This window comes from Castor canadensis, chromosome 6 (genome assembly GCF_047511655.1).
Source record: "Castor canadensis chromosome 6, mCasCan1.hap1v2, whole genome shotgun sequence".
NCBI lineage: Eukaryota > Metazoa > Chordata > Mammalia > Rodentia > Castoridae > Castor > Castor canadensis.
The window spans coordinates 91,968,326-91,979,275 of NC_133391.1; the positions used below are offsets into that span (position 1 = coordinate 91,968,326).

A 10,950-nucleotide genomic window follows, 5' to 3' on the forward strand; every position below is an offset into this window, starting at 1 on the left:
AAACCCATTTATACCCAGATGTTCCTACCATGGATTCTTCCATGTGGGATAAGAATGTGGAAGTGTTCTGATCACAGACTGAAGCAGCGCCATCAACATTATGATGAATTATGAATTCCCCAGCATGGAGGAAGGAAGAGAATAAAAATTAGAAAATATAAACTTGAATCATTGAGTATAACTGGTTAATAAGATGATTTAGTAATTCTGCTAAAATTATACCTATGAACATTTTTTTTTTTTTTTTGGTAGTTCTGAGGTTTGAAGTCAGGGCCTTAGGCTTGTTGGCAGAAAGATTATGATTTTGAAGCCAGTCTCTGTCTCAAACAACAACAGCAAAGATATATATCTACTTTGCCATGAGACACACAAAGCTCCACTGAGGGAAGTTGTGTGCTATCTCCTCATGTATTGTGCTTGACCAGGTAATGAGCTTCATTCTCAGTCAGTGAAATTTCAGTGAATATAACACCAAAGGCATTGGAAATGTCTGCCCAATATTTTCTTCATATTCTAGGCAAGGCCCACTTCTTCATTCTGGGATATGGAATGAGCAAATAAATATGCAGAGCAGGACCGTGGCAATTGACTAGCAGGTATTAATAAGTAACACAGGGAAGAAAGAAAAGAAAGGAAGAAAAGAAGGAAGGAAGAAAGAAAGAAATATATGTTGAAACCTCCTAATGTTTGTTTGTTGCTAGCTAATAAACTTGTACTCATTTAAGAAATAATGACTAAAGGCAAACATTTTGGTACTGGAATTGTACCTGTTATACTGAATCCATTTTAGTTTATTTATCAAATAAGAGTGGGGATGCTGCTTAAAATATTATAAATTCATATAAAACAAGAAAATATTTCTAAATAATGTACAATTGCTAAAGAAAGCATGATTTCTTTGCCTTTTGGTTATGACAATTTAAGATGAAGTTACTATTATTCTGGTTATTTACCTATCAGGAGTATTTGAGGAGAAATCTCTTCACAGCAGCCAATTCACAGGCCAAGGCTCTATTTTCTTTCATAAGTTATGTAAATATAGCCAGAAGATGTGGGAGATAGCCTCTTTTGCTTCCCATTACAAACTGAAAAACATTCCTCATTCTTCTTTCAGAAGGACTTCAATGACAGTGATGTCTCCCTCTGCCTCTCAGCATGCTGTCCACTATCATTCATCCCTTCACTCACAGTCACTGAGGTGCTGTTAATTCAGTTTACTTCTCCCCACTTACGCAAGCCCTCATCATTTTCACGAAATAATTACAGGTCAGATACACTTAGAACATTGGTCTGCCTCTGCTTCTCAACTTCCTCAGCTCTACCAAATGATCCAGTGTCTTACTCATATCAAACCCTGAACCTTAGGTTACTTCAACACCCTAATAGCATTATCTTTGAAATCTCAATGGCACACATCCTGTTCTCGGACCGCCACCTCATATGTTCAGCTCACTTTTTCTAGTTCTCCTATCGTAATAATGCCTTCACATCACCAAAGCTTTCATTTAATTGATCTATCAACTCTTCTACATCTATCATCATCATCCTTTTATTTTTATTCCCTTATTCATCTAGCTTTGACCATTACTTATCTGTTATGGTAATCATCATGTGTAAATCACTTCCAACATTTACTCTTCTCCTTGCTTCTCTCTGTCTTTCTCTAGCTCTGACTCTCTCAGTCATATTGCCTGATAAATCCTCAACTTTTATAGATTTTAATCACACAGATACATCTTCTTTGTGCCTCTACCTAAATAGATAAAACAAGTATGAAATGTGTTTCATTAAGTCTATTCCCTCAAACTTTCTGAGTAGAAATGATTTCTTTAATAATCCAATAGATATTCCACATTGTGAAATAACTGTATGTTTACTTCTCACATATTTCAAAACCCTCCTCTCACAAACATACAATTTGCTTCACAAGCCATAATGGTATTTATTCTTTTTATTTTATTTTATTGTTTTTACATTTACGTGCATGTGTATACATTGTTTTTGAAATCTTATCCCCCAAACCCTGCTTTTACACACTCTCTTGTTCTCCAATTTTGCTGAAGAGAAAGCATAGGAGATAATAAGAAAGACAGCATTTTTGTTAGTTTGAGATAAAGATAGCTATATAGAGAGATTCCTAGCATTGCTAGGAATCACTTGTGTATTGAAACTCACATTGGTTTATCTCTACCAGACTACATCCTGGTCTCCTTTGCATAGTGGCTTCTGCTCTTTCAGATTACTTTATTTGTTCCTCAACAGGGAACACATCAACCACATTCAAGTTTTAGGTTTTCTTTCCTTTCCCTATTTCTCCCATGCTCATTTTCCCCTTAGTGTGTGACCCATGTCCTATAATATTACTGCATTTGTTTTGGGTCTGTAATCCGTATATGAGGGAGAACATGAGATTTTTGGCCTTCTGAGTCTGGCTAACTTTGCTTAAGATGATGTTCTCTAGTTCCATCCCCATTTATTTGCAAATGAAAAAATTTCATTCTTCTTTATGACTGAGTAAAATTCCATTGCATATAAATACCACATTTTCTTGATCCATTTGTCAGTTGTGGGGCATCTTGGCTGTTTCCATAGTTTTGCTATTGTAAATAATGCTGCAATAAACATGGGTGTGCAGGCGCTTTTGTAATAAATAACTTGAGTCACATTCCTTCAAGTATATACCTAGGAGTGGTATTGTTGGATCATATGGCAGATCTGTTTAGTTTTTTAAGGAACCTCCATGCTGTTTTTCAAAGTGGTTGTACTAGTTTACATTCTCATCAGCAGTGTATGAGGGTTCCTTCCCCCCACATCTTCACTAACATTTGTTGTTGGTAAACTCACAGGGGTGAGTTGGAAGTTTAGTAAGGTTTTGATTTGCATTTCCTTTATGGCCAAGGACGGTGAACATTTTTTCATGTGTTTTTTTTGGCCATTTGGATTTCTTTGAAAAAGTTCTGTTTAGTTCAGTCGACCACTTCTTTATTGGTTCATTGATTTTGGAGGAGGTTAGTTTTTTGAGCTCCCTGTACATTCTGGTTATCAATCCTTCAATGGATAGCTAGCAAATATTTTCTCCCACTCAGTGGGTAGTCTCTTCTCTCTTCAGAAGCTTTTTAATTTTATGTAGTTCCATTTGTCTATCTTTTCTCTTAGTTGCCGGGCTGCTGGAGTTCTACTGGGGAACTTCTTGCCTTTCCGTATTGCTTCCAGTGCATTCCTTGATTTTTCCTGTACTAGCTTCAAGATTTTGGTTCTGATATTACAGTCCTTAGTCTACTTTGAGTTGATACTTGTACAGGGTGACAAATAGGATCTAGTTTCAGTTTTCTGCAGGTATACAGTCAGCTTTCCCAGCAACTTTTGTTGAAGAGGTTGTCTTTGTCTCCATCAAATGTTTTTGGCTCCTTTGTCAAAAGTAAGGTGGGCATTTCTGTGTGGATCATATCTGAGTCATCTATTCTGTTCCACTGGTCTTCATATCTATTTTTGTACCAGTACCATGCGGTTTTTATTGTTATTGCTTTGTAATATAGTTTGAAGTCAGGTATTGTGATACCTCCATCATTACTCTTTTTGCTCAGAATTGTCTTGGCTATTCACCTCTTTTGTGTTTTTAAATGACTTTAGGGTAGATTTTTCAATCTCTGTGATGAATATCATTGGGATTTTGATAGGAATTGCCTTGAACTGTTTTTAGTAGTACAACCATTTTTACTGTGCTGATTCTGCCAATCCATCAGCATGGGAGATCTTTCCAGCTTCTGTAGTTTTCCTTAATCTCTTTCTTCAGTGTTTTGTAGTTCTCCTTGTAGAGGTCATTTACATCCTTTGTTAAGTTTATTCCTAGGTATTTAAATTTTTTTTGAGGCTATTGTAAAATGGAATTGTTTTCCTATATTCTTCATCAATCTGTTCATTGTTGGTGATAGAAAGGCTACTGATTTTTGTACATTGATTTTGTATCCTGCCACATTGCTGAAGCTGTTTGTGGTGTCTAGAAGTTTTTGGATAGAGTTTCTTGGGTCTTTGATGTATAGGATCATGTTGTCTACAAATAGGGATATTTTGACTATTTTGTTATCTATTTGTATTCCTTTTATTTCTTCTTCTTGCCTTATTGTTCTGGATAGGAGTTCCAGGACTATGTTGAATAGGAGTGGAGAGAGTGGGCACTCTTGTCTCATTTCTGAGTTCAGTGAAAATGGTGTGAATTTTTCTCCATTAAGTATGATGTTGTCTTAGGTTGGTCATATATAGTCTTTATAACGTTGAGGTGCATTCCTTCTATTCCTAGTTTTCTTAGATCTTTTAATATTCATTTTCAACCATTTTAGCCAAACCACTCTAGGCTTTCTAGACTTAAATTTCTCTGTTCTTTCTGAGTCTTGGTAAATTTATTCATTCTTTTCTGTGGGGAAGAGGCATTATGTCAATATTATCTCTCAGATATGTGTTCTCTGACCCCCCCCAACAATTATTATCCATTTTACTTTTCCCCTATACTTTCTTTACTGTCATTATTAATTGTGTCTAGAATTTTAATTCCATGATTGAACTTAAGAAAATGAGTCTTTTTTTATTTTTTGCTTTATCTCCAGAGCCTGGTACAATTCTTGCCATAAAAGACACTCACACTAAATCTTTGCTGAATAAATGAATGCTGTATTAGGCAAATCTTAAAACCACTTTACTTGAGGTTTCACAAGTAATGAACTAAATGATATACAAAGTTTTTCTATAATTATGATCAAATCTCTTACCCTTTGACTAGTCTGAGTAAGTCTAATCATGGGGATAGGTAGTGAGTTGGATTTCTTTGTGGTCAAATGTGTCTATTTAAGCTTGTTTTTCTGTTTTTTTTTTTCCCTCTGAGAATGGATGGTATAGGGCTGAATATTGGAGCTTTGACATCTGTTTTGTGGTTAATTGTTCTAATGCCAAAGAAGAAGCCTGTCCACCAAGAGTCAGGAAGCGGTTAGCAGTCCACAAACCTCTTTATGTAGAAAGCAATCTCACCAGAAATGTAAGGGTGTCTGTACTATAAGTAACAGAGCCTCCCATGGATGCTGAGGGTCTCTGCTGGACTTCTACCCACCATACATGTTTTTTTTTTTTTTTTCTCCCAGGACTTTTTATTGTTACTTAATAAAACACAGTTAATAGTACAGAGTTCCTTGACTTGAACTCAAACAACGCAAAGTGTAAGTGTGAGTGATTACATCATCCTCCACTCTGCTCATGCTGTATTATGTAATAATGCAGCCTTACAGGGAGTGTAGGCAGGCCACCTATGAAATGATTGCAGCCTCTTTTCCTTCCCCAAGGAAGATCCTGGTGTCGCCATGAGTCGCCGCCCCGCCCCATGTCACTGGTATTGTAAGAACAAGCCATACCCAAAATTTTGCTTTTGCCCAGGTGTACCTGATGCCAAGATCCACATTTTTGACGTGGGGCAGAAAAAGGCGAAAGTGGACGAACTCCCACTTTGTGGCCACATGGTGTCTGATGAAGATGAGCAGCTCTTCTAGGAAGCCCTGGAGGCTGCCCGTATTAGTTCCAACAAGTACATGGCAGAAGCTGTGACAAAGATGGCTTTCATATTCGAGTTCGACTGCACCCTTTCCACGTCATTCGCATCTACAAGATGTTGCCCGGTGCTGGGGCTGACAAGCTCCAGACAGGTATGTGGGGTGCCTTCGGGAAGCCCCAGGGCACAGTGGCCAGGGTTCGCATTGGTCAGGTAATCGTGTCCATCTGCACCAAGCTGTAGAATAAGGAACATGTTATTGAGGTCCCACCCAGGACCAAGTTCAAGTTCCCTGGCCGCCAGAAGATCCACATCTCAAAGAAGTAGGGCTTTACCAAGTTTAATGCAGATGAATTTGAAGATAGGGTAGCTGAGAAGTAGCTCATCCCTGATGGCTGTGGGGCTAAATAGATCCCTAATCGTGGTCCCCTGCATTTGAGGGCTCCCCACTGTGCTGTCCCCTCCTTAATCACACGCAACAATAAATCATCCTGTCCACTTAAAAGGAAAATGATTGCTCTATCTTGCCAAAGAGGTTGTCACTTTCACTTGTTGCTGCTACAAATGTTTCTGTGCAATCTACGCACTTTATTTTTTTGTGGTACTGGGGTTTGAACTCTGGGCCTACACCTTTTTTTTTTTTTTCATTTTTCTTTTATTATTCATATGTGCATACAAGGCTTGGTTCATTTCTCCCCCCTGCCCCCACCCCCTCCCTTACCACCCACTCCACCCCCTCCCTCTCCCGCCCCTCAGTACCCAGCAGAAACTATTTTGCCCTTATTTCTAATTTTGTTGTAGAGAGAGTATAAGCAATAATAGGAAGGAACAAGGGTTTTTGCTGGTTGAGATAAGGATAGCTATACAGGGCATTGACTCACATTGATTTCCTGTGCGTGGGTGTTACCTTCTAGGTTAATTCTTTTTGATCTAACCTTTTCTCTAGTACCTGTTCCCCTTTTCCTATTGGCCTCAGTTGCTTTAAGGTATCTGCTTTAGTTTCTCTGCGTTAAGGGCAAGAAATGCTAGCTAGTTTTTTACCACCATACATGTTTTATTAACCATTGCTGAGAACTCTCTTCTTCTCTGTGACTCATTCCCCTCCACCTTCTGTGTGTGTGTGTGTGTGTGTGTGTGTGTGTGTGTGTGTGTGTGATGGATTCAAACTATTTCCAGCCCCATTCCTCCACTACTGTGTCTTTTGTATTCATCCAGGCACATGGTTAAGAAGTGAATGGTTTGTACTTTAGATTGCAGTGAAGGGCAATGAACATTTTGAATTTTCCTGAGAGAGTTTTAAAATGCATTTTCCTGACTCTTCTAATTATAGGTCACAATTATAACTAACATGCAATTTGGTTAAGCTGTCATATTAGGAGAACACAATTTTCTCTAAGTTACCATATGTATTGACAGAAAGCTTTTGAGAGGAATGTGAAGAAAGATAATTGTGGCAGTGCAGAGTGGAGATCAACTATTTATATTACTTTGAGCAGAAACAGGTCAGATGTGAATTAGACTCATTATTTTTACTTATTCCCTTAGGCCTCAACCAGTAAGTATTCATTGATTCACATTTTCAAGTCACAAATGCTTCATTTATTTATTTGCTCAATCACTCACCTTAAGTAAACCCAGTTTATAAAAAATACATCTACAAAATTGGTAAATCAAAAAATGCTGACCCCAGTGTTTCTGAGGTCCATGTGGGAATAAGCCCCAAGGCATCCATTCTATATAATGAATTTGCTTTTCACAATATGTATCAGAGTGATATTTTTATTTATAAAATAAACCTTAGAACAATTGACAGAATTACCATTTCATTGTTTCCTTATATTGCATGGTGATGAGACAGTCAACTGTTGTCAACTTGGCCTGAATACTCCATATTTTTATTGAAAAATCAAAAGGTTAGGCATGTCATGTCCCAATTACATTAACCAAGTAACAAACACTTTTCTAATCATTGAATTATTTTAATGTGGGTTGCAGAATTCTTAGATTCTTGTTGATCTGGCATGAATACACTCACAACATGATATCCTATAAAATTTTTAGAATGAACAGCATTATAGGATTTAAAGTTTTTCCTCCTTAGGACTTAATTTGCAAATTACTTTTCCTATAATAATTTCTTCCTTGGATAATTTGTTTATTTTTCTAGTGAGCCAGTTGTGTTTTATTATTTTAATCTAATATTTATTGTCTGACCAACCATCCCGCTGAGTTTCTGCTACAGTTCTAGCTACAAGTGTTTGTGAAATGCAACATTTTCACTTGAATATTTAACCTTCTCTCTTTCAGAGTCTCTTTTCTTACTTAGTCCTCTGTGTTAAACAGTCTGATATTTTTTGAAATGCTGTTATTTTTATGCTTCTAACACTGTGATACTCTTCTCTATTTAGGACATCCTGTTGTCTTCTTTCTTAGTCATTCTTGAAAACACAACTCAGAAGTATCCTCCTCAGTGAAGATGCCTTTCTTTCCTGCAATATCCTTGCCTTCAAAACTTAGCAACTTAACAGCTTACCCAGGTAACAGAGCCTTCAAGTTCTACTATTACAGAGTTGTAAATATTGCAGTCTCTTTCAGTTTAAGTGTCACTCCTTCTTAGATAATGAGTTCCTTTTCTGATCAGGGGCTATATTTTATTCATTTGTATGTTCTCCCACTTTCACCCACAGCCTGCTCCATGGTAATCATTCAATTAAGGCAAGCTGAATTTAAGAAATGCTGGATATTTCTCTACATCTGTCTTCTTTGATGTTTCATTTTTAATACAAAATATATTAAATTATTGTTTTAAAAATAAAAAAATTATCCAGATGTGGTGGCAGGTGCTCCCTAGGTACAAAGAAGCTGGGGCAGAGGATCATTTCACATGAATTGGAGATCAACCTTTGTCTAAAAACATAAAAATAAAGAGCTAGTGCAAAAGGATTTGAATTCCCAACATCACTACATGGAGGCCATACTCTACCAGTTTTAGTTTTTCAGTTTTGCTGATTGAGAAATGGTTAAGAGTAATAGAATACATTAGTGATGGCAATTTGTGGAAGTACCAATAGATGAGATATTCCTAAGTAATTGACTGAAATGTCAAAGAACGCTCATAATGATCAGGACGAGGTGGATGATCTGCCAATGTTGGCTCCTAAGACTAGAGAATTAGCAAGCACTGAGGGACCAGGGAAATACAACTCGTGGGTAAATCAGAATATGATAAAAAGTTAAACAGTGAATGAAATGAAAATGTTAGGTGACTGGGGTAGTGAGTGTATTCCTGTGAACTTCTGTGTGTTAAGTGAGATGAAATAAGTAATGGAGTCTGTTTGTGTTCTGGTGCTTCTTTAGGCAGCTCCCAGTAACTGCTCAACTTTCTCAGTGCTCCGATTTTGACACTTGTGTCAAGCCCAAGATATCACATTAGAAGTGTCAACAAAGTTGTTTGTCTTTCTTCCTCAAATGGGTGGGGAAAACTCAAGCGAAATCTTGTCGTAATTTCTTCTTCTTGTTCCTTATTCATAGGGAAGAGTTAGAGAAAGCTTGTTTCACGACAGGCTGAATTTAAAGACCTAAATGCAAGGAATCCCTTCCCTCTCTGTTTCTCCTCTTTGCCATGGCCATAGGTTTACATGTGAATCTGAAGGACAGAAATAGAGTACTATAAAAGATACCACGTTACTTTCTGTCCTTGTAAAAAGAGTTTTTATAGACTTGGGTAAATCTGTAGAAACTGGGTATGATGCACACAGATTTAATAGTTTTCTCTTGTATTTGTCCAGATGGGGTCTCTAACAAATATCACCTCTATAACTTTGAAGTTTATAGGAGGTGGCAATGATTTTGTTGTGCTGAGATAGGCTGGAGCTATTTTTAAGGAAATTTCTAATTGGTTATAAATTAACTTAAATAGTTTGTTTCTGGAAATCCTACTTTTCTTTATTGGAGAAACTTTACATTCCAAAAAGTACGGTTGTAGGTGTTTGTTCTAATGTAAACACATTCCCTTTATCCTTCAATCTGTTTTCTTTTCCTTTTTTTTTTTTTTTTTTGCTCATTTGTTCTCCTTAACATATGTGGAATTACTACCACTTACCACTCATTATAACTACTTATTAAAATAATGTATTGTGCCTCTTAAAATAATTCTTACTTTCACAGAGCTGAAAGTATTTTTGTGTTCCATTGCAGAATGGTAACTGAGCTGATCTCTCATTAATAGTTCTTTAATCTTTCAGCACTCCCTGGGCAGCTGCAAAATCAATTTCTTTTTGGTCATATATAAAAAGAATTTGTTTAATAATGAATAATGAATTTCACATCATGCTGTGGAATATATTACTCATGGCCAGAATACTGAGCACTGATTTATTCTATAAGTATGGGTATTTTAATAAGTGCCCCAGCCCAGTTTAAACACGATCAGTGAATGATGTGGAATCATAAAAGTAAAATCATATGATTGGCACATTAAGGGATTAACCTGTGAGTTTTGTATACACTATTTTCACAGTAACAGATTAAACTATTTAACAAAGCATTTGTAATTCACATCTTATTCTTTTCTATATTTAATACTATCCCAGAGAGAACTTAAAAGTATATTTTAAAATTGTTTATATTAAACAATAAATATGCTTTCAGATGGGAAAAATGTTCCATATAAGCTGGATGGAAAAGTGAATTGAAATTAGAGTAAAGCCTACTTTGAGAAATTCTTTTAAAATGTTTTTTATTTTACCTTTAATTGATAATATCTCAGTTCCAGATTTGTAGAAGGATTTACTTTGAGTATCAATTTCTTGAAAGAGTCTCCCTTTTTCTTCTCTCTTACTCATCTTTTCTTCTTTTGAATTCTAACATATCTTTTTGTTGTATTTATACAGAGAATGTACTTTTTAACACCCGTGTCAGGGAATATGTCATACTGCGAAGTCATATTTACTATGTTATGATAGGAACATAAATCTCTGTAACATTTATATATGCTAGAAAGAATTCTGCAGAAGTGCATTCACTTGCACCCCTTTGGTAGATTTTTATAAATTAAATTATTAACTTATTTGTATAAATTATTTGATCTAAAAAAATATATAATAAGGATTTTATTATCTGAACTAAAAGCTGAGACTTGAGTGTTGTCCAAATGCCACATGCTCACAGCAAACCTCCTATTTACCATTTCTAAAATAGCCTCCTTCCATTTCATCCTTTCTCTTTCTCTTATTTTTTGTTCTTATAACTGAGAGATGTTATTTAATTTTTCAAATATTCTACATTTTTTCAGTGCTTTTCTTCCTGTTGAAAGTAAGTCCCACCATGGAAAGTTTTTGCTTTGTTTTATTCAATAACTATTTATTGAGTGAGTATTAAATGAATACTAATATATATAGGCACTTTTGAATTATTCATTG

General features: G+C 36.0%; 1 pseudogene; it reads left to right on the forward strand.

Moving 5' to 3' along the window:
• The first annotated feature begins 5,345 nt into the window (after nucleotides 1-5,345).
• On the forward strand, nucleotides 5,346-8,963 carry LOC109678120 (large ribosomal subunit protein uL16-like; annotated as a pseudogene).
• The last annotated feature ends 1,987 nt before the right edge of the window (nucleotides 8,964-10,950 follow it).